The sequence below is a fragment of the Choloepus didactylus genome, chromosome 1, assembly GCF_015220235.1.
Source record: "Choloepus didactylus isolate mChoDid1 chromosome 1, mChoDid1.pri, whole genome shotgun sequence".
Lineage (NCBI taxonomy): Eukaryota > Metazoa > Chordata > Mammalia > Pilosa > Megalonychidae > Choloepus > Choloepus didactylus.
In genome coordinates, this window is record NC_051307.1 from 243,728,534 (window position 1) to 243,752,178 (window position 23,645).

Consider the following 23,645-nt stretch of genomic DNA (forward strand, 5'->3'; position numbering starts at 1 on the left):
CTCTGTGATCTTAGCTTTTATGCTAGTTTGAAGCTGTTATGTACCCCAGAAAAGACCACCTTCTTTTAATCAATTCCTGTGGGTGGAGACCTGTTGTGGGTGGGACCTTCTGACTAGGTTGTTTCAACTGAGATGTGACCTATCCCATTCAAGGTGGGTCTTAATCCTTTACTGGAGTCCAGCAAAAGCCCAGAGAGCAGAGAGATAAACACCAGAGAAGCAAAAAGGACCCACAGTAGCTGAAAGAAAAAGTCACTGAAACCAGAACCCAGGAGAGAAGGACCAGCAGACACTGGCCATGTGCCTTCCCAAGTGACAGAGGAACCTCAGATGCCATTGGCCTCTCTTCAGAGAAGGTATCCTCTTTTGATGCCTTAATTTGGACATTTTCACAGCCTTAGAATTGTAACTTGAAACTTAATAAATCCCCATTGTTAAAAGCCAACCCATTTTCTGGTATATTGCATTTGAGCAGTTTTAGCAAACTGAAACTGTTTTTCCCAATTTTCTCTTCCTCTCTAAACTGTGAACTCCCTCCCACCAGCCCACGGTGCTTCACTTACTGGCACCTAGCAGAAAGCCCATAAACGCCTCCTCACTTTAACTGACTTAGTGGGGGAAACACCTCCAGCTGGGTCCCAGTCTGCATCCAAGAACAGACATAGATGAGGGATTTACTGAACAAGCACAGCTGAGGATCAGAGCCATCTACCCACCACAGGCACAGCACTTTACAGTGGACAGAGTCCCTGCAGCTTGCACTGTCTCAACCAACATTCTGCATATTCAGTAAACCTTTGTTTACTGTCTTCTCCATGCCTAGCACTGGGGGATACAGAGGTGAAAAACATACCCCTTCTCTGCCGTTGAGGTGCTCATAGACTAGTGGGGGAACAAACAAAGATAAGACAGGGTGGTGAGTGTCTAAACCTGTGTGTGTATGTAGAGGAGGGAGGGATTCCAGCATGAGGAGAGCTATGAGCTGAGTGTGAAGGTTGAGAAGGAGATAGTCAAAGGATACGGTGTTAGAGAACATTCCCAGGGAAGTTTTTGCAAAGGCACAGAGGAGAGAAATGCCAGCATCAACTATGAAGGAGGAGGGTTAGAAGCAGGGCTAGTGAGGCAGCCAGAGAGAGGTTCCAGCCAGGATGGTGGTGGTGGTGGTGGTGGTGATGTTGGCCAGAGGAGGCTGGCCACAGTCCATGTGGAAGACGGGGAGACCTGGGCTCAGGCAACTCCTGTGGGCAAAGAGGAGAGTGTGGGAAACAGCAAACTATCATCCTTATCTTACAGATGAGAAAACTGAGGCTCACAGAAGTTGGGGGATTTGCTAAAGGCCATACAGCTCGTGTTCCGGTTTGCTAGAACTGCTGTTGTGCAAAATACCAGAAATGGGTTGGCTTTTTTTTTTTTTTTTTTTTTTTCAAGCAAAAATAATCCAATAGCATTGACTTTTTTTTTTTTTAATCATCATTTTATTGAGATATATTCACATACCACGCAGTCATACAAAACAAATTGTACTTTCGATTGTTTACAGTACCATTACATAGTTGTACATTCATCACCTAAATCAATCCCTGACACCTTCATTAGCACACACACAAAAATAACAAGAATAATAATTAGAGTGAAAAAGAGCAATTGAAGTAAAAAAGAACACTAGGTACCTTTGTCTGTTTGTTTGCTTCCCCTACTTTTCTACACATCCATCCATAAACTAGACAAAGTGGAGTTTGGTCCTTATGGCATTCCCAATCCCACTGTCACCCCTCATAAGCTACATTTTTATACAACTGTCTTCGAGATTCATGGGTTCTGGGTTGTAGTTTAATAGTTTCAGGTATCCACCACCAGCTACCCCAATTCTTTAGAACCTAAAAAAGGTTGTCTAAAGTGTGCGTAAGAGTGCCCACCAGAGTGATCTCTCGGCTCGTTTTGGAATCTCTCTGCCACTGAAGCTTATTTCATTTCCTTTCACATCCCCCTTTTGGTCAAGAAGATGTTCTCCATCCCACGATGCCGGGTCTACATTCCTCCCCGGGAGTCATATTCCACGTTGCCAGGGAGATTCACTTCCCTGGGTGTCTGATCCCACGTAGGGGGGAGGGCAGTGATTTCACCTTTCAAGTTGGCTTAGCCAGAGAGAGAGGGCCACATCTGAGCAACAAAGAGGCATTCAGGAGGAGACTCTTAGGCACAAATACAGGGAGGCCTAGCCTCTCCTTTGCAGCAACCGTCTTCCCAAGGGTAAAACTTATGGTAGAGGGCTCAACCCATCAAACCACCAGTCCCCTATGTCTGTGGTCATGTTAGCAACCATGGAGGTGGGGTAGGCGAATACCCCTGCATTCTCCACAGGCTCCTCAAGGGGGCACTACATCGTTTTTTTTTTTTTCCTTGTTTGTCTTTTTTCTTTCTTTTTTTTTTTTTTAACTTTCCCTTCTTTTTTCAAATCAACTGTATGAAAAAAAAAGTTAAAAAGAAAACAAACATACAATAAAAGAACATTTCAAAGAGACCATAGCAAGGGAGTAAGAAAAAGACAACTAACCTAAGATAACTGCTTAACTTCCAACATGTTCCTACTTTACCCCAAGAAAGTTACATAATATAGCAACATTTCAGTGAACTTGTTCCTACTACATCCATCAGAAATTAACAGACCATAGTCATTTCTGGGCATCCCCAGAACGTTAAATAGCTTATCTGTTCTTCTTGGATTATTGTTCCCCCTTCCTTAATTGCTCTCTACTGCTAGTTCCCCTACATTCTACATTATAAACCATTTGTTTTACATTTTTCAAAGTTCACATTAGTGGTAGCATATAATATTTCTCTTTTTGTGCCTGGCTTATTTCGCTCAGCATTATGTCTTCAAGGTTCATCCATGTTGTCATATGTTTCACCAGATCGTTCCTTCTTACTGCCGCGTAGTATTCCATCGTGTGTATATACCACATTTTATTTATCCACTCATCTGTTGAAGGACATTTGGGTTGTTTCCATCTCTTGGCAATTGTGAATAATGCTGCTATGAACATTGGCGTGCAGATATCTGTTCGTGTCACTGCTTTCCGATCTTCCGGGTATATACCGAGAAGTGCAATCGCTGGATCGAATGGTAACTCTATATCTAGTTTTCTAAGGAACTGCCAGACTGACTTCCAGAGTGGCTGAACCATTATACAGTCCCACCAACAATGAATAAGAGTTCCAATTTCTCCACATCCCCTCCAGCATTTGTAGTTTCCTGTTTGTTTAATGGCAGCCATTCTAACCGGTGTTAGATGGTATCTCATTGTGGTCTTAATTTGCATCTCTCTAATAGCTAGTGAAGCTGAACATTTTTTCATGTGTTTCTTGGCCATTTGTATTTCCTCTTCAGAGAACTGTCTTTTCATATCTTTTGCCCATTTTATAATTGGGCTGTCTGTACTATTGTCATTGAGTTGTAGGATTTCTTTGTATATGCAAGATATCAGTCTTTTGTCAGATACATGGTTTCCAAAAATTTTTTCCCATTGAGTTGGCTGCCTCTTTACCTTTTTGAGAAATTCCTTTGAGGTGCAGAAACTTCTAAGCTTGAGGAGTTCCCATTTATCTATTTTCTCTTTTGTTGCTTGTGCTTTGGGTGTAAAGTCTAGGAAGTGGCCTCCTAATACAAGGTCTTGAAGATGTTTTCCTACATTATCTTCTAGGAGTTTTATGGTACTTTCTTTTATATTGAGATCTTTGGTCCATTTTGAGTTAATTTTTGTGCAGGGGGTGAGGTAGGGGTCCTCTTTCATTCTTTTGGATATGGATATCCAACTCTCCCAGCCCCATTTGTTGAAAAGACCATTATGGCTCAGTTCGGTGACTTTGGGGGCCTTATCAAAGATCAGTCGGCCATAGATCTGAGGGTCTATCTCTGAATTCTCAATTCGATTCCATTGATCTATATGTCTATCTTTGTGCCAGTTCCATGCTGTTTTGGCAACTGTGGCTTTATAATAAGCTTCAAAGTCAGGGAGTGTAAGTCCTCCCACTTCGTTTTTCTTTTTTAGAGTGTCTTTAGCAATTCGAGGCATCTTCCCTTTCCAAATAAATTTGATAACTAGCTTTTCCAAGTCTGCAAAGTAGGTTGTTGGAATTTTGATTGGGATTGCATTGAATCTGTAGATGAGTTTGGGTAGAATTGACATCTTAATGACATTTAGCCTTCCTATCCATGAACATGGAATATTTTTCCATCTTTTAAGGTCCCCTTCTATTTCTTTTAGTAGAGTTATATAGTTTTCTTTGTATAGGTCTTTTACATCTTTGGTTAAGTTTATTCCTAGGTACTTGATTTTTTTAGTTGCTATTGAAAATGGTATCTTTTTCTTGAGTGTCTCTTCAGTTTGTTCATTTCTAGCATATAGAAACATTACTGACTTATGTGCATTAATCTTGTATCCCGCTACTTTGCTAAATTTGTTTATTAGCTCTAGTAGCTGTATCGTCGATTTCTCAGGGTTTTCTAGATATAAGATCATATCATCTGCAAACAATGACAGTTTTACTTCTTCTTTTCCAATTTGGATGCCTTTTATTTCTTTGTCTTGCCGGATTGCCCTGGCTAGCACTTCCAGCACAATGTTGAATAACAGTGGTGACAGCGGGCATCCTTGTCTTGTTCCTGATCTTAGAGAGAAGGCTTTCAGTCTCTCACCATTGAGTACTATGCTGGCTGTGGGTTTTTCATATATGCTCTTTATCATGTTGAGGAAGTTTCCTTCAATTCCTACCTTTTGAAGTGTTTTTATCAAAAAGGGATGTTGGATTTTGTCAAATGCTTTTTCAGCATCTATTGAGATGATCAATTGATTTTTCCCTTTCGAGTTTTTAATGTGTTGTAATACATTGATTGTTTTTCTTATGTTGAACCATCCTTGCATGCCTGGAATGAACCCCACTTGGTCATGGTGTATGATTTTTTTAATGTGTCTTTGGATTCGATTTGCAAGTATTTTGTTGAGGATTTTTGCATCTATATTCATTAGGGAGATTGGCCGGTAGTTTTCCTTTTTTGTAGCATCTTTGCCTGGTTTTGGTATTAGATTGATGTTAGCTTCATAAAATGAGTTAGGTAGTGTTCCATTTTTTTCAATGTTTTGAAAGAGTTTGAGTAAGATTGGTGTCAGTTCTTTCTGGAAAGTTTGGTAGAATTCCCCTGTGAAGCCATCTGGCCCTGGGCATTTATTTGTGGGAAGATTTTTGATGACTGATTGGATCTCTTTGCTTGTGATGGGTTGGTTGAGGTCTTCTATTTCTTCTCTGGTCAGTCTAGGTTGTTCATATGTTTCCAGGAAATTGTCCATTTCTTCTACATTATCCAGTTTGTTGCCATACAGTTGTTCATAATATCCTCTTATAATTTTTTTAATTTCTTCAGGATCTGCAGTTATGTCACCTTTTTCATTCATTATTTTGTTTATATGGGTCTTCTCTCTTTTTGATTTTGTCAGTCTAGCTAGGGGCTTGTCAATCTTGTTGATCTTCTCAAAGAACCAACTTTTGGTGATATTTATCCTTTCTATTGTTTTTTTGTTCTCTATGTCATTTATTTCTGCTTTAATCCTTGTTATTTCTTTTCTTGTACTTGGTTTAGGATTGGTTTGCTGTTCATTTTCTAGCTTCTTCAGTTGATCCATTAGTTCTTTGATTTTGGCTCTTTCTTCCTTTTTAATATATGCGTTTAGTGCTATAAATTTCCCCCTTAGCACTGCTTTTGCTGCATCCCATAGGTTTTGGTATGTTGTGTTCTCATTTTCATTCGTCTCTATATATTTAGCAATTTCTCTTGCTATTTCTTCTTTAACCCACTGATTGTTTAGGAGTGTGTTGTTTAACCTCCAGGTATTTGTGAATTTTCTAAGTCTCTGATGGTTATTGACTTCTAATTGTATTCCATTGTGGTCAGAGAATGTGCTTTGAATAATTTCAATCTTTTTAAATTTATTGAGGCTTGTTTTATGTCCCAGCATATGATCTATTCTGGAGAAAGTTCCGTGAGCACTAGAAAAGTATGTGTATCCTGGTGATTTGGGATGTAATGTCCTGTATATGTCTGTTAAATCTAATTCATTTATCAGATTGTTTAGGTTTTCAGTTTCCTTATTGGTCTTCTGTCTGGTTGATCTATCTATAGGAGAGAGTGATGTGTTGAAATCTCCCACAATTATTGTGGAAACATCAATTGCTTCCTTTAGTTTTGCCAGTGTTTCTCTCATGTATTTTGTGGCACCTTGATTGGGTGCATAGACATTTACGATTGTTATTTCTTCTTGCTGAATTGCCCCTTTTATTAGTATGTAGTGGCCTTCTTTGTCTCTCAAAACATCCCTGCATTTGAAGTCTATTTTATCTGAGATTAATATTGCTACACCTGCTTTCTTTTGGCTGTAGCTTGCATGAAATATTTTTTTCCATCCTTTCACTTTCAGTTTCTTTGTGTCCCTGTGTCTAAGATGAGTCTCTTGTATGCAACATATTGATGGTTCATTTTTTTTGATCCATTCTGCGAATCTATATCTTTTAATTGGGGAGTTTAATCCATTTACATTCAACGTTAAAACCGTGAAGGCATTTCTTGAATCGGCCATCTTATCCTTTGGATTATGTTTGCCATATTTTTCCCTCTCTCTATTAATATCCTTTATTGTACCCATACCGAATCTCTTTAGTACTGAACCTTTCTCCAAGTCTCTCTGTCCTGTCTTTGTTTCTCTGTCTGTAGGGCTCCCTTTAGTATCTCCAGTAGGGCAGGTCTCTTGTTAGCAAATTCTCTCAGCATTTCTTTGTCTGTGAAAAATTTAAGCTCTCCCTCAAATTTGAAGGAGAGCTTTGCTGGATAAAGTATTCTTGGCTGGAAATTCCTCTCACTCAGAATTTTAAATATATCGTGCCACTGCCTTCTCGCCTCCATGGTGGCTGCTGAGTAGTCACTACTTAGTCTTATGCTGTTTCCTTTGTATGTGGTGAATTGCTTTTCTCTTGCTGCTTTCAGAACTTGCTCCTTCTCTTCTATGTTTGACAGTGTGATCAGTATATGTCTCGGAGTGGGTTTTTTTGGATTTATTCTATTTGGAGTTCACTGAGCATTTATGATTTGTGTATTTATGTTGTTTAGAAGATTTGGGAAGTTTTCCCCAACAATTTCTTTGAATACTCTTCCTAGACCTTTACCCTTTTCTTCCCCTTCTGGGACACCAATGAGTCTTATATTCGGACGTTTCATATTATCTATCATATCCCTGAGGTCCATTTCGAGTTTTTCAATTTTTTTCCCCATTCTTTCTTTTATGCTTTCATTTTCCATTCTGTCATCTTCCAGGTCACTGATTCGTTGTTCAACTTCCTCTAGTCTTGTACTATGAGTGTCCAGAATCTTTTTAATTTGGTCAACAGTTTCTTTAATTTCCATAAGATCATCCATTTTTTTATTTAGTCTTGCAATGTCTTCTTTATGCTCTTCTAGGGTCTTCTTGATTTCCTTCATATCCCGTACTATGGTCTCATTGTTCATCTTTAGTTCTTTGAGTAGCTGCTCTAGGTGTGTCTCTTCTGGTCTTTTGATTTGGGTGCTTGGGCTTGGGTTATCCATATCGTCTGGTTTTTTCATATGCTTTATAATTTTCTGTTGTTTTTGGCCTCGTGGCATTTGCTGAACTTGATAGGGTTCTTTTAGGGTTTGTAGACCAGTTGAAGTCCTTATCTCTAATTTATCAGATCTACAGCTTCGTGGAGTACACTTTATCTAACTAACCAGCAGGTGGCGTCCACGAGCCACCTGTTCTCCACAAGCCAGATCTCCCCTGCTTAGCCTTTTTGGTGAGTGGGGGAGTGAGTCTTGTGGGGCCCAATTGGTGTACCAAGCTTGCGTGTGTAGTTGGTGTTGCCTGCCCTGTATGTGGGGCGTGTTTCTGGGCAGTCGGGGAGGGGGGGGTGGCCCTAACAATCAAATCTCCCTGATGATCCTAGAGTTTTAAAGCTACTGCAATAGTCTAATCCTTCAGTTCAGTCCTGCCACAGTTTGTCTCTGCCACTGACCCACAAGTCTTTGGTATTGGCGTATGGCTCCTGAGACTTGCAAGTGGGCCCCTCTTCCAGGCTGTGCACCCCGAGTCCTCTGTTGAGGGATGACTGTGCTATGTCACAGGTGAGTGCCGTCCCCCCAGGGCAGTTCTGGGCTGCTGGGCTGTGTTGGGAGGCTCCCAGTCTGCTCAAATGATGGCTGAATGGGGCTCTGTTAATTCACACTGCTCCCCCTTCCCAGCTCTGGGACATTCAGCTGAGGTTGCAGGGAAGGCTAATGTCCACGCCCAGTTTTGTGGTGTGTGCCTGTTATTTGAAGCACTTCCGTCACACTGGGTTGTCTGGGGCAGCTCTGGGCTATGGGGCTGGCGATGGGCAGGAGTGTTTCCTGTCCACCAGGATGGTGGCTGTGAGCGGACACCCCCCTTTTCTTGGGAAGTTGTGTTGTTTAGTGAATTTTCTCAGCCACTGGATTATTGCCTTTTGTCTCAGAGCTCTCTTAGTTCTGCTCTTGACTTGACGTGCCCAAATTTCAATTCTTTGAAGCTTTCTGTATTGAGCTTCTTAGAGTAATTGTTTTAGAAAAAGCAAAAAGGATTTAAAAAAAAAAAAAAAAAAAAAAACGGCCCTCCTCAGAGATCTAATGGGTTATTGAAATGCTAATAGACAAAGCAACCAGGGCCATTAAGGAAAGGTGCACAGGGCAGAGAGATCAGCCTTGCTTCGGGATTTGCATATGCGCCTCAAGGCCTGATCTCCGCCCTTCCCCTTTCTGTGTTCACCAGAACTCCAAAAATCCTCTGCTTTTATTTTGGAGTTTTTCGTGTTGTTTTTTTTCTATGCCTGTCTCCTCTCTGCTGGGCTGGCTGCTCTCAGAGTCTCTGGTGTCTGGTCTCAGTCTATCTATGGTTGGAGTTTGAATCAGTAGAATGAGTTTCCGATAAGAGCAGCCACTGCAATTCTCCCTTCTCCTTCCCGGAGCTGACAGCCCCTCCTCCCCCGGGACTGAGCCTGGCAGGGAGGGGCGCGGGTCCCCTGGCCGCAAAAACTTACAGATTTCGCTGATCTCAGCAGTTTCACGTTTTCATGAGTGTTGTATGAAGTATGCCCAAAGACAGATTGCTCTGTGGTGTCCAGTCCACGCAGTTCCTGGCTTTTTACCTACTTTCCTGGAGGAGTAACTAAAACATACAGCTCACCAGTCTGCCATCTTGCCCCGCCTCCAGCATTGACTTTTATTCATTCATGTTAAGTCACCTGAAATATCTGGTGCATTTAAATGCTCATTAATGTAAATGGCTGAACAAATCCATTTCAATGGATACTCAATATCCCACATAGGAAGTCACTTCAACACAGCCTCATCACAACTCCCACACCAAAACAGTATTTTATTTTGTAAATTTTGACCCATTATTACTCCCATGTTATGGTTGTATCATCTGTCAAATGTACAAGGTGAAGAAAAATTTTAAATGGGGGTTGCACCTGGAAAATAAATTTCTTAAACTCCATATACAGGTTTCAAAACTGCTGGGTCCCAAGTTCTTCTTTGAACTCTAGGGCTGCCAGTATCATGTGCAGCATACTACAGCTACACTATCTGATTAGCTTACTAATTCTGCATAAATCTGGTCAATCAATGTGTCAACCTGTAACAGACTGTGCACTTTAAATGAACAATGCAAAATATTCACTCTTTTGAATTTTACATCATCATTTGATGTCAAACAATGAAGCAAATCCCAACAGTATATACAAAAAAACAAAAACAAAACAAAACAAAAAACCAGCTTTGCATTTACAAAAGATTGTTTCCCATACTGATTAATCCAGGCAGCTAACTCATATTGGTTTATGCAACTTTATTGAAGAAAAATAAATCAATTACTAGTAGAGCTATTAGTTGATCACTCATCCATTGACAACTTGCATCATTTATTCAGTGCTATATTAAACAGTGTATTGGAGGATAGATTAACTAATAGCTCCAAGCTTCCTAACAATTTAAATGAAAATTACAAAATGTTTGAGACCCTATTTTGGAATACAAAGGGTGTTTGACTTCCAATTTCCATTCTCTGTAGAACAAGAACAGGTCATTCCTTTATTGACATGCATAAAATACATCACATTTTCTGTTCTGCCGATGCTATAAATTCAACACCAATTCTCCAGCCACATCAGTTATGAGCATAAAGTATATCATGGTAACCCCAAATTTCTAACAGTGGAAGGCTTAAACAAGAATGGATGCTGCTATAGAGTAATGCTGCTTCCTTTGATGTAACAACTGAACATCCATCTCCCTCCCCCTCAGATGACTTCTTCAGCATGTTAGAGCAGTGAGGAATGGTTTTAGTCTCATAACCAAGTTAGAGTGAAGACATTGGCCACATAATACACATGCTCCATTTTTTAAAAATTCTGAATCTTGGGCAACTGTTCTCTTGTAACTACTTTATAGTTTCTAAAAGCAGTTATTGTCCAAAGCTGGAAGAACTTATGTCTTCTCAGATGAGCACGTGAATGAATGGAGGGAGGTAAACAAAAAATAAAATTAAAAAAAGATGAGGTCTGATAGGGGAGCAGCCGGATAAGAAAATCAAAAAAGGAACAGTAATTTAAAGTTTATTCCAGCTATAATGCAGGTTATTCTGACTTTAAGGTAGCATCACATGGCATACTTCTGAGTCCATTCCCGAGATATTCTGTTGTACTTATCTCTGTCTGTTTTATAGATCCGTGCAATCTCTGGCACTAGGGGGTCATCTGGGTTTGGATCACATAGCAGTGAACAAATGGATAAAAGAACTTTAGAAATAGTTAAAGCAGGAGACCACTGTGATCTTAGAATATCGAGACAAATGCTGCCATTACTGTTAATATTTGGATGATAAATTCTTGTCGTAAATGCAACCTTAGGTGGTTTGAAGGGGTAGTCTATAGGAAAATGAATTGTCAAAAAGAATACACCGCCTTGATATGGGCTGTCATTAGGTCCCATAATTGTGGCTTGCCAATGAAACATATCATCCCCAACTGGACCTGCAGAACACTGTGCTGGGGGGGTCACGGGCCAAATCACTAAGTTCCTTATTAATCCGTTTCAGCGCCATAGTCTGTGGTTTTTGTCTGGCTCCGCACTATCTCGGTGTGCGCTCAAAGGTCCGGCCAAAACTCTTGATTATCAGGGTTGCGGGGAAGGATTGTATCTTTGTCTCACACCGGTTCTGCCAGACACAGGCGCAGAGGGGCCGGGGCCTCCCTCAAGCTGTGGCCTCGGCCTCCTCCCCACGCGGCAGCTGGTGCCTCCCCGGCCCTACGGGGCTCACGCGCACGACACCGGGTTGGCTTTTATAAAGGGGATTTATTAGGTTACAAATTTACAGTTCCAAGGCCATAAAAGTGTCCAAACTAAGGCATCAACCAGAGGATACCTTCACTGAAGAAAGGCCAATTGTGTCCGGAACACCTCTGTCAACTGGGAAGGCACGTGGCTGGCATCTGCTGGTCCTTTGCTCCTGGGTTCTGGTTTCAAAATGGCTTTTTCCAAGATGTTTCTGGGCTTCTGTCTCCCTAGCTCCTCTCTCTCAGATCCTGTGCATCCTTGCTTCTTTCTCCCCGGGTGTTTCTCTCTAAGTGTCTGGTGGTCCTCTCTTAGCTTCTCTGGGGCAAACTCTGGGCTCCATCTCTTAGCTTAGCATCTCCAAACATCCTTCTGTCTGCAACTCCAGCGCCTCCCAGCACCAGTGTCTGTGTCAGCACTTGCGCTCTCTTAAGTACTCCAGTGAACTAATCAAGACCCACCCTCAAGAGCGAGCTCACACCCTCCATGGAAATAATATAATCAGAGTTCTCACCCACAGTTGAGTGGGTCACATCTCCATGGAAACACCCAATCTAAAGGTTCCAGCCCACAAGATTGGATTAAAAGATCATTGCTCTTCTGGGGTCCATAACAGTGTCAAAGCGGCACAGCTGGCAAGTGGCCGTCTCATTCATAGAGGATGAAACTGACTACATAAGACCAACTAACACAGTGCTGGATCTCAATGAACGTTAGTTCCCTTTCCAATACTTATTCAGGCTTTTAAAAATAATCAACATAGGACTAGTTTCCAGAAAACTTCAATTCACACACACACTTCTTAAGGAACATTTCTGTCATGTAAAATGAGGTTGTCACGGACTGCCCACGTCAGAGGGCTGAGCATGGCTGGCCAGAGAGTGATGTCTTTCCATGTCTTGCTTTTCTCAGCTGGACTGTGGGTGCTATGAGAGCAAAGTGCTCAGCTATGCATACAGCAACTCACCCACTTGACAGGTGGGGACACTGAGGCCCAGAGTGGGAAGTGACTTGCCTGAGGAGGCAGCACAGCCAGGTCTAGAAGGCAGATCTCTTGGCGCCCAGTGCTCTTTCCGGTGTTCTCAGGAGCCTCCCAGGGGAAGTGGGGGTGAGCTGACCCTGGAGCTTTCTGAGGCATGTTGGGTGTGGCCATCTTGGAGGGAAGAAGCTCGGGGAGGGGAAGGGCTGCCTGGGAAGTGGGACTTTTTCTTTGCCAACAACAAAAAGCTTCGTCCTTGGGGTTAGAATCAGGGGCACCCACACTCAGCCCCACCAGAACCCAGACACGTTGGCGGCTGGCTGCCCCTCCTCCGCCCACCTCCCAGGCCTTGTCCTGCATTTCCTGTAAACACCGGACACTTCCTCCCCAGGGAGGGCCTGGCAGTGAGGAGGCCACACCCCTGCCGGCAGAGTCCACCACACAATGGCTGGCCCGGGGCTCAGCCGGCCACTCCACACCCCAGGCCTTCCTGGGGACCCAGAGAAACACCACCCTTTGCCAAGGCTAGACAAGTCCAATACCCCCATGCTGCAGATGAGCAAAGTAAGGTTCAGAGAGGGCAAGGGGCTTGCTATGGGCCACACAGCAGAATACAGGCCATGCCTTGCTCATCAACACACCCCAACAACTTCCATGCGCTGACTACCACACGCTGGGTCCTTGAAGGGAGTCCCTGGAGGTCAGAATGCTGGTTGGGAGCACAGACTCTGGAGCCAGCCTGCCTGAGGTTTCAAAACCTGCTTCTCTGCCACTTGCAAGTTACTCTCCCTCTCCATGCCTCCGTTTTCTCATCTGTAAACCGGGGACAATCATAGTACCAACCTGGTTGGGCTGTTGGGAGGATTCAGTGAATTAATACACGTAAAGCAACTAGAACAGTGCCTGGACCATATCAGCTACAGTATAGTTACTGTTTTCAAATGTCTACTGGAAGCACAACCCAGGACTGACCCAAGTCTCCAGACTACAATCCATCAGGGATGCATTTTGAGATTTCCAACCTCAAAACAGTTTGGAGTTAGAAAGGCTTTTCTGGGAGTTGGGAGACTCTCGTCCTTCAGGAGCTCATCCGGTAACCTCGGACAAAACCACCTCCCTGCTCTGGGCCTCAGTTTTCTCCTTTGTTAAATGGAGATTGAAATCCCTGCTCTGCCTACCTCACTGGGCTGCTGAGAGATCAAATGAAGACAATGGATAGAAGAGCAAGGGCAGAAGTTCAAATCCGTATGTTAGGTGTTGAAGGAAGGGGACGATGTCACAAAATCTCATCTCCAAGTTAAAACATCTGAAAGTCTTTCTTGGTATATTGTTAGCAATACGGCTACAGAGAGAGCTTCCAGTGCATCAGGCCCGGTGGCAAGAGCTTTATCTGCATCATATACCTGACTCCCTGCAACACTATGAGTTGGTATTGTTGCCCCCGTGTAAAGGATGATAAAGCTAAGGCTTGTGAAGTAGTGGAGTCAGGGTATCACTCTGATATGACACGAAAGAAACCATGTCTGCTACCTCTGGGGAGGTGTTGCCCTAAAATTCAGCCTCCTTTAGCCCTCTAAGAATGAGCTGGACAGGCTTTCCTTATAGTCCAGCTAAGATGTGTACCGCACTCTAAAGTTTACACACCTATAAGGCAGGCATCACCTCCAACAGAGGGAGGAGAAAATAGGTCCAGAGAGGCTAGGGGACCTGCCCAAGGCCCCAAAGCAAGCAGGGAAAAGGGAGGGGCTGGACTGAGAGCTCCTGGCCCCACTGCTGAGAACACCCCCCTCCACCATGTATGACAATTCTCCTTTATTCCTCGCATGAGCCACGGAGGACAGTGGCCCCAGACAGTGGTCCCAACTCTAAGCCCACTTTGGGGCATGTGAGGTGACTCTCCCATGGAGCTGGGGTACCACATAACCATTTTTGGGGGTCCTGTGGCTGAGAATCTGGAAGTATGTACCAGCTGTGCAGCTAGGCCTGCTTTTCTGTGTGTTTTTTGGTTTGTTTGGAATTTTTGGTCAGTAATTGCTTTTAAATATGGGTTCTGAGGGTTTGGCTGCAACGCCAGCTGGCACAGCCCTCTCCCCACGTGCCCGGGACAGAGCCCACGACAACAGAAGGCTCAGAAAACCACCCATCACCCAGACCACTCCGGCTTCCAGCAATGAGTGGGAAAACAGGGCCCTGAGGATAGTGGAGCCTCTTTCTTCAGCCTCATCCTGCCAAATCCCATCTTCCAGCTCTCCGCGCAGGAGTCCCTTCACCCCAACACCAGTTTGAAACATTTTCCTCCTCATGAAAGATCTGAGCTGTCAGCCCAGACTCAATTAAAATAAGTTTGCCCCTAGTTAATGATTCAAGAGGAAAACTTTGTATGGAATGAGCTTGAAGTATCATCAAACAGGGAAGTATTTTAGAAGAAAAAGATGGCTTGACTTAAAGACATAAACCACGGAGCTTGGTGGACACGGGTTCTCATCTTTGCACCAACACCCAACCCCAAACCCAGCCTCTGACAGGCCCAGCTCCTCATCCCCTTACCCTCCTCTCTACCTGTTCGGTCACCTGGCACAGACCTTCAGTCTCAGCCCCTCCCCAGATTTTGAGATTAATTCTGCCCCTAGTCAGGGAAGAACTGGGGAACTTCATTCAGCTCCTCAGGATCTGATTATAAAGTGTATTACAGCAGTTTACAAACTGTAAAGTTTTATAAGACAAAACATGCTGCCATGAACACAGTTCCCAACCCCACCTTGACTATGAACCTAGCACTGGGAATCTTGTTTCTGATGCAAAGCTCACCTGGTGGCCTGGCTCCATAGGTGTTAACGAAGCTCCCATCCCAGCCTCAGGAATCAGAGCCCTGCTATCTTCTGCCTGCCTGCACCACCTGTTCCCAGACTCTCTGGTTCACAGAAACTTTCCAAACTTCTCAGAGTTGGAAGAGAAACTAACAGACAAAACTGTGTGATGATGCAACACCCTTGCTTGGGTAGAGAGTGAGATCCCCATTCCTGGAGGTATTCAAGAACCACCTTGTTGGGAAATGAAGCATCTATGAGAAACTGGATGTCTCCATCTACAAAGGTCCCTTCCAACCTGAAAGTGAATAGCTTCATTTGTTTGCATTCTAACGTCCAAGAGTAAAATAATTTATGGGTTGATCGTGGCCAGCAAGCTGAGGCCAACAGCAGACAGCAGCTGGATGAAACCTTTCCTGCAGTAGAGCGCAATACACAGGGTAGAATAGGAGAGTTCTCATCTGCCTTCAGCACCCTTAAAATGGAAATGACCTGGGGAGGGGGGGGCGGGCATCAGGAGGATTTTGTTGACACACGAGTGACAGAAAAGGAAAACAGCAACAACAAAAAAATCTAGATGTTCCAAATATTTTCTGAGTGAGCTAAGACAGAATTTCTGTTAACTCTCAAATCCTAAGAGGCACAGAAGTTAGAGCTCTAGCTGCAGTAGACAGCTGTCCTTCCCAGCTAGTCTGAAACACAGGGTTAGGGACTTCCTTGCACACCTTAGGAGGTATTGAGAGATGACAGAAAGACTTTCCAGGAAGGAAAAAATGGCATGAGCAAAGACATGGAAGACAGGTAGCTTATTCAGGAAAAACTGGGACTTATTTTTTATTTATACACAACACTGTGCTGACTCTTATAAACATTATCTAGTTTAGTTCCCCCAATAAGTCTGTAAGGTAGGGATTATTAGCTCCATTTCACAGAAGAAAAACCGAGGCTCAAAGACATGATGTGAGTAACCCCAAATCACATAGCTAGTAAACTGTGTGGCCAGGGTTTTAAACTAAGTCTGTCCGACTGGAAAGCAAGATGTTTCTGGCACTGCTCAGAAGGATTCCCAGGTTGCTGGCTTTCCATGACAAACCTCGAGTCTGTAAGGCCACCTGCATCTCCCTGTCCTTTACAAAAATGTGGAAGAGTCAGCCAGATCCTAAGGCTGCCTCTTCTGCCTTCACCCAGGCTCTGAAAATGCTGGAATGAACCTTACAAATGGGGAAGCGACTTTTCCACACAGCCTGTTAAGAAGCAACATGGTTACAGGGCTATCTTTCTCAAAGGTGAATTTTAGGGTAGCTTGGGGAATTTGTTTAAAATGCAGATTCCTGAGCCACAACCCAGACCTGGTAAATCAGAATTTCTGGGGCAGAGGCTAGTAACCTGCATTTTTGTAACTTAAAAAAATTTTTTATTTTGCAGAGTGAGATGCTTCAGGGTTCTGTTCCCCCACGAAGCTTTGAACAACCAGCAAGAACTGTCAGAAGCATCTTTTTCAAAGCTACAGAAAATAGTTAAAGCAGTGAAGTAACAGGGTGAGCACTGAATCAAGAAAAAAGGATAACAGTAGGATCTCATGGCACCTGGGCTGGTCATTCCCCATTGCTCCCCAGCTTGGCGTGTGGGACCAGCCCATTCTACCACGGTGGATCTCTGGTCCCAGTTCCAGGGGAGCAGTAACCCTCGTGCACATACTGGGAGCTTATATACCTGGCTCAAACTATCTGTTGTGGCTTGAAGGACTCACTGTCCCAGTACATGTCCTGTGTGCTTAAGGTAGCTCGCCAAGCTTTTCCTTCTATAGGACACTGTGAGAGAACAGACAAGGGATTGCTGCTGAGGCAAGGGACTGCTGCTGTAGGACATACAGTGCAGTGCCCAGAACCTTGAGGAAATTGTTTCCTAGGGAAGAGGGGACATTCAGAACCATGTAAACAGGGGAATTCCCAGGGCCACAGGAGCATGCCCAACACAAGATGCATGCACAGAAAGGATCAGGGAGGCTCCTATGCTTTGGCCTCAAGCTAGTCTCTAAACTCACTGTATAGATAAACTCCAAAGGAGAGCACTTGCATAGCTCACTCTTCATAAACTGGGAAAAGTGCTATCTTCTCTCTCTGCCCCCCTCCACTTTCCCTTCCCCTCCCCACCTCTTTTTGTTAGCTCCTGACAATCAGGGAAACCTCTGTCATAATACTAGCTGGATACAACTTAAGGAACAGTTGATTAAAAGTCTAAATTCCAGCAACAATATATTAAAGTATCAAAATGCCCAGGTTTCAGCAAAAAGTTACAAAACATACAAAGAAATAGGAAGTAATGGCCAAGGCATAGAAGAAGATTAAAGCACTAGAAACCATCAGTGAGGAGGATCAGACCTGGGCCATACCAAAGACTTTAAAAAAGTGGTCCTAAATATGATCAAAGAGCTAAAGGAAAACATGGTCAAAGAACTAAAGGAAATCAGGAAATGAGAGATGAACACAAAGAGACTATCACTAGAGAGTTGGAAATTATGAAATGGAACCCAACGAGCTGAAAACCACAGTAACAAAAATTTCAGATTCCCTAGAGGGGTTCAAGAGCAGCTTGAAGATGGCAGAAAAAAGAATCAGAATTCAGTCTGAGGAGCAGAAAGAAGAAAGAATGAAGAAACATGAACAGAGCCTGAGGAAACTGTGGGACACCATCAAGTGTATCAATTGTACTCATTCTGGGAGTCCCAGAAGGAGAAGAAAAAGAGGCAGAGAGACTATCAAAGAAGTAATGGTGGAAAACTTCCCAAATTTAATGAAAGCCATGAATATACACATCCACGATGCTCAATAAACTCCAAACAGGATAAACCCAAATAGGATCACATTGTGGCATATTATAATCAAACCATCGAATGGCAAAGATAAAGAGAAAATTCTGAAAGCCAAAAGAGGGAGGCAATACTAAATATACAAGGGGGCCTCAATATGATTAAGTACTGATTTCTCATTGGAAACCATGGAGGCAAGACGACAGTAGAATGACAGATTTAAAGTGATGAAAGCAAAAACTGCCAACCTAAAATTCTATATCCAGCAAAACTGTCTTTCTAAAATGAATGAGAGATTAAGACATTCCCAGATAAACAAAAGCTGAGGGAGTTTGTCACCAGTAAACCAGTCCTACAAGAGATGCTAAAGAGAGTTCTGCAGGTTGAAAGGAAAGGACACTAGACAATAGATTAAAGCCACATGATGAAGTAAAGAGTTCTGGTGAGGATGACTTGGGTAAATATAAATGCCAGAGCTACTGTATTTTTGATTTGTAACTCCACTTTTTACTTTCTACAGAATCTAAAAGGCAACTGCATGAAATGTAATGATAAATCAGTGGTTTTGGGCCCTTAATGTATAAACGTGTAATTTGTGACAAGAACTACATAAAGGTGGGAGGACAGAGGAGTATAGCAATATAGTTTGCGTGTACTATTGAGTTGGGTTGGTATAAGAGAAAACGAGATTTTTTTGTGGATTTAGAATGTTATGTTAAGTCCCATGGTAATTGCAGAGAAAATATCAGAGAATATGCAAGCTCACAGAGACAGAAATTAGCATACAGGTTGCCAGGGACAGGGGGCAGGAGGCAGGAGGAGTTAATGTATACGAGGTGTATGGCTTCTGTTTGAGGAGATGGGAAACTTCTGGTAAAGGATGGTGGTGAGGGTACTGCAACACTGTAAATGCGATTAATCCCATTGAAAGGTATGTTGGGGGATGGTTGTGATGGGAAAGTTTATGCTGTATATATGTTTCCACAACTGAGAAAAAAAAAGAGCAACTAAAGAGACAATGACGATTAAATGCAATACATGATCCTGGATGGGATCTAGCAATGGAGGAGAAAAGGCACAGAGGGGCATTATTGGGACATATGAAAAAATGGGAATATAGAATGAAAGCTTTATGCCAATGTTAAATTTCTTGAACTTGATAATACACTTAAGGTGGTTACATAAATGAATAATTCTGTTCTTAGGAAATGTACATGGCAGTAGTAAGTATTCAAGGAGCATGATTTATACAACCCACACCAAGGTGTTCAGAAAATGAATGGATGGATGGATGGATGGATGGATAAATGATAAGGCAAATGTGAAAAATGTTAAAATTGGTGGATCTGGGTATCAGTTCTCTATATGGGGTTTATATTACTTTTGTAACTATCATTTAAGTTTGAAAGTATATTCAAAATTAAAAGTAAAAAAATATTTACTAAATTTTTACTGTGGTAACATATTTAATAAACTTCCCCATTTTAACCTTTTCTGGGGTATTAAAAATTTTTTATTCTGATTCTATATATATCGTAAAACTTCACATTTTAACCAATTTCAAGTAGGCAACTCAGTGGTGTTAATTACATTCACAATGTTGTGCTCCCATCACCACCATCTATTACCAAAGCCTTTCCATCACCCCAAACAGAAACTCTGCACCCATTAAGCAATCACTTCCCACTCCCTCTCCCCACTGCCCCTGAAAACCTCTAATCTACTTTCTGTCTCTATGAATTTGTTTATTCTGGGTATTTCATATAAGCGGAATCATTTGTCCTTTGTGTCCAGCTTATTTCACTTAGCATAATGTTTTGGTTTTTTCTTTCTTTTTCTCTTTTGAACCCCTTCCCACAGCCAGGTCTAGGGTAAGTCCACCTGCTGAAAGTGCTGCACCTGCCTTGAGCTCCGAGACCCCTACTCATGGAGGCCCTGACTTTGTTGGACTCTCTCTTCTCAGCTCTGGGTTCTAAAGTTCTGTTCTGCTCTCCTTTGCCCATAAAAATTCAAGCACAGCTCTGAAGTGTAGCCTGCTTCATTGGGGCTGCCAACCCCTATCCAGTCACTCACCATCCCTTCCTGTGCTGGTTTGGAAGTATTCTATCCCCCCAAACACCATGTTCTTTAATGCAATCTTTTGGGGGCAGATATATTAGTGTGATCAGGTTGGAATCTTTGGATTAGGTTGTTTCTATAGAGATGTGACCCACCAAACTGTGGGTAACACCTTTGATTAGATTATTTCCATGGCAATGTGGCCCCGCCCTTTCAGCATGGGCCTTGATTTAATCATTGGAGTCCTATAAAAGCTCAGACAGAAGGAGCTCGATGCTGTACATTAGAGAGACATTTTGGAGACAGCTGCTAAAGCAGACTTTTGCTGACTCTTGGAAGATGATAGATCAGAATTTGCTCCGGGGAAGCTAAGAGAGGACAAAACATCCAAGAGCAACATTCTGAAGAATGCACAGGAGCTGAGAGGGGAGCTGGAACACAACCTGGGATCAGCAGATGCCATCCACGTGCCTTCCCAGCTAACAGAGGTTTTCCAGATGCCATTGGCCTTCCTTCGATGAAGGTATACCCATGTTGATATCTTAATGTAGATATTTTCATGGCTGCAAATTTGTAACTTAATAACTCCCCTTTATAAAAGCCAATCCATTTCTGGCATTTTGCATAACAGAACACTTAGCAAACCGGAACACTTCCCCAGAGATCAGATGCAGGACCTGTTCTTCCAACCTGTAGACAGGACCTTATTCTCAAAGGACAGACTGGAATGAGGAAGATTTTTGGCTACTCAGGCTGAGGGTAAACTCTTTCTAAAGATTTTCAGAGTGAACCCACAATTACTTGGGTTTAGCAGATAATGAAAGGCAGACATCTAAGAACTTCATTCCTTTTTAGGGTTGAATAATATTCCACTGCATAAATAGACCACATCTTTTTATTTGTTCAGCTGTCAGTGGACACTTGGATTGTTCCCACCTTTTGTTTATTGTGAACAATGCTGCCATGGACATTGGTGTCCAAGTATCTGTTTGAGACCTGTTTTCAATTCTTTAGAGTAGAGGCCTGCATTTTTAACAGGTGACTTTTAGGCATATTGATATTCCAGAAATGCTGTAGCTGAGATGGTCAGAAGAGTCGGGTTGAAATCTCAGCTTACCTAGCTTGGGCAAGCCTCTTCTCTTTTCTGAGCCTCAGTTTCTCCACCTGTCTGGGTGGGGACAGGAATCCCTTCCCTCCAACCTCCAGGGCTGCTGTGAGGATGCAAGGAAGTTAGGAAAGCCTCTGGGCACACACACATGCAGAACTAAGAGCAGACCCCAAGCAGCCAGGATTCCTTCCAACCAGCAGGCTGGGGTGATCTGTTCACTAGAAACAGGACCCTAATGGAGAGGGGCTGGCTGTGACCTCACCAACAGTGGGGAGAGGGGTGGACTTGGCACGTCCCACTGGGGACTTGGCATTCCAAGCAGGGCTGCATGTCATTCACATGGTGCTCTGCGTGTAAGGCCTGCTGCCGCAGCCTGGGGCCAAAGGCCGTCTGAGCCAGGTCTCAGTGTTGGCCCCCAAGAGAGGGTCTATAGAGGCAAGCAAAGAGCCCAGTCCCAGGTTAGGAGGCTGAGAGGGAATGACCACGGCAGGGAGGGCATCTGGTCACAGCACATCAGCCTCACTCTCCTCCCAAGCTAAAAACCCAGGTTTTGCACATTTAAGGCACTCTGCAAGCCACAGAGACCTCGGCACTCTTGTACTGTCATCTATAGTATAGGGTGGCTCGGTATCGATGGAGACCCTGCCATATGCCAGGAATGGCGCTAAGTTCTGGACGGGAAACCTTCCTTTCATCGAGAGCCACAGTCTAAAAAGAAAAACATAAATCAAGCAAAATGTCAAACATGAGAACAAGGCAACTCGATTTAGACTATTTTTTTCTTCAAGCAACATCAAGCATTCAGCACTCAGGATTTTTAAGGAAGAATGAGAAACTTAAGACTTTATTTGATAAATATAACTGACACTTGAAAATATACTTTTGTTTTCTATTTTAATAGTAGGGGAAGATGGTGGGAGGAGGCACAGCATAAAGATCTCATTGGAACAAACTGAGACAAATGATGACATACGGGGCAGTGGGACTATACTGACATACTGACACCCACCCACCTGTCTGAGTATCCATCTGTCTGTCCACCTAGCAGAACGTAGCTTCCCAGACAACACCTACCTGCATGACACTGAGACATGGGAGAAGAGAGAGAACTCCCTGCTCACAAGCAGCTGACGGTCTAATGGGGAAACACTATCACGATAACATGCACACAGCCACAAAACAGGAAAGAGAAAAGTTCCATACTCTATATGAGAAGGATAGATAAACTAGTAGGGAAACTCAAATGACCTAAGAGGTATCACTAGCTGCCAAATGATACAATGAAGGTTTCAAGGAGAAGGAGGCACTTAAAATGGACCACGCACTGTGCCCTTGGGAAAGATCTGGATGTGTAGAAAGACTGAAAGAGCATTTGGGCACAAAAGACAGCACGTGCAAAGGAACAGAAGTGAGAAAGTTCAGGATGCATAAGAGAACAAGACGTAATTCCATCTGGTTGGTTCTGAGGGATGTGAAGGGGGAGTGGGGGGATGTTGGGTGCAGAAGGCCTTGGGGTGGGGCTCTAAACAAGACAAGGATGGGGTGGGGAAAAGGGAGAGCTTGCCTTCACCAGCTGGAGATGAAGCACGGTGGGCTTGAGCAGGGAGCGAGCTGGCCTCCGGCTGTGCTTGTACCTGCACCACTTGCCTTCTAGTAAAGCCATTTACAGCCTGAAAGGAGCTGGTCAAATGTCGATGGGTGAGGGAGGAGGCTGTGATCCTGAAGTCTGAGGTCTAAGGAGATGCTCCCCTTTAGCTCCTTGCAAGGAAGTGGTGGGAAGGGCCTAGCTGGGAACCACGGGTTGGTTTGAGGACAAATTGGCATATTCAACATGGGGATATGTAACTACATTTCACCGGGTCCCAAAAAGCTACAGCTGTCCAAGTCGGGATGCCTTTCCAAGACAGAGGCACACCCCAGACTTAACTGTCAGGCCCAATCCTGTGCCGAGCAGAAACAGAAACCAAATATCTGTATTTTAGCAACTGCCCTGGTCTTCTTGGGGAAAGGGGACTGTGGAAGGCCAGGGTCTGGGACCCCCTGGCACACTGGTGGGGGAAGAGGAGTTTCAAAATCCCCCAAGAACAGGTGCTCTTGGGTGACCGGCAACTCTGGGAAGCAGGTGGGAGAGGGGTTGTTTGGAGGGCAGGTACCCCCCAATCACACCTGTAAGGTCAGCCCTGTCTAGCGACAGCACTTTCCATCACACTCAGATCCGCGGGAGACAGCATAACTCCTCCCCCATCTTTGTCCTTTCCAGACAAGGGAGAAAGGACAATTGTCAGTTATCCCCATGCCCTTCAGCGGCTGACTTTCTCTTTATCTCTCCTGAAATCTTATCCTAAAAAAAGCCTTCTCTTAAACTAACCCTGTTGGTCTCCTTCCTCCATCCAGTAATGATTTTAGTGTTCTCAGAATCTTGAATTATTCACACCAACCTGTCTTCACTCTGCAGTCCTCCATAATTTGATCCA

At 43.5% G+C, this 23,645-nt stretch overlaps 1 protein-coding gene and 1 pseudogene across 2 annotated transcripts in view; both read right to left on the reverse strand.

Annotated features, from left to right (window-relative positions):
• FGD5 (FYVE, RhoGEF and PH domain containing 5) overlaps positions 1-23,645 on the reverse strand; it is a 148,510-nt gene that overhangs the window by 88,529 nt on the left and 36,336 nt on the right. The window lies entirely within an intron of this gene.
• LOC119508852 lies at positions 9,907-11,338 on the reverse strand (annotated as a pseudogene).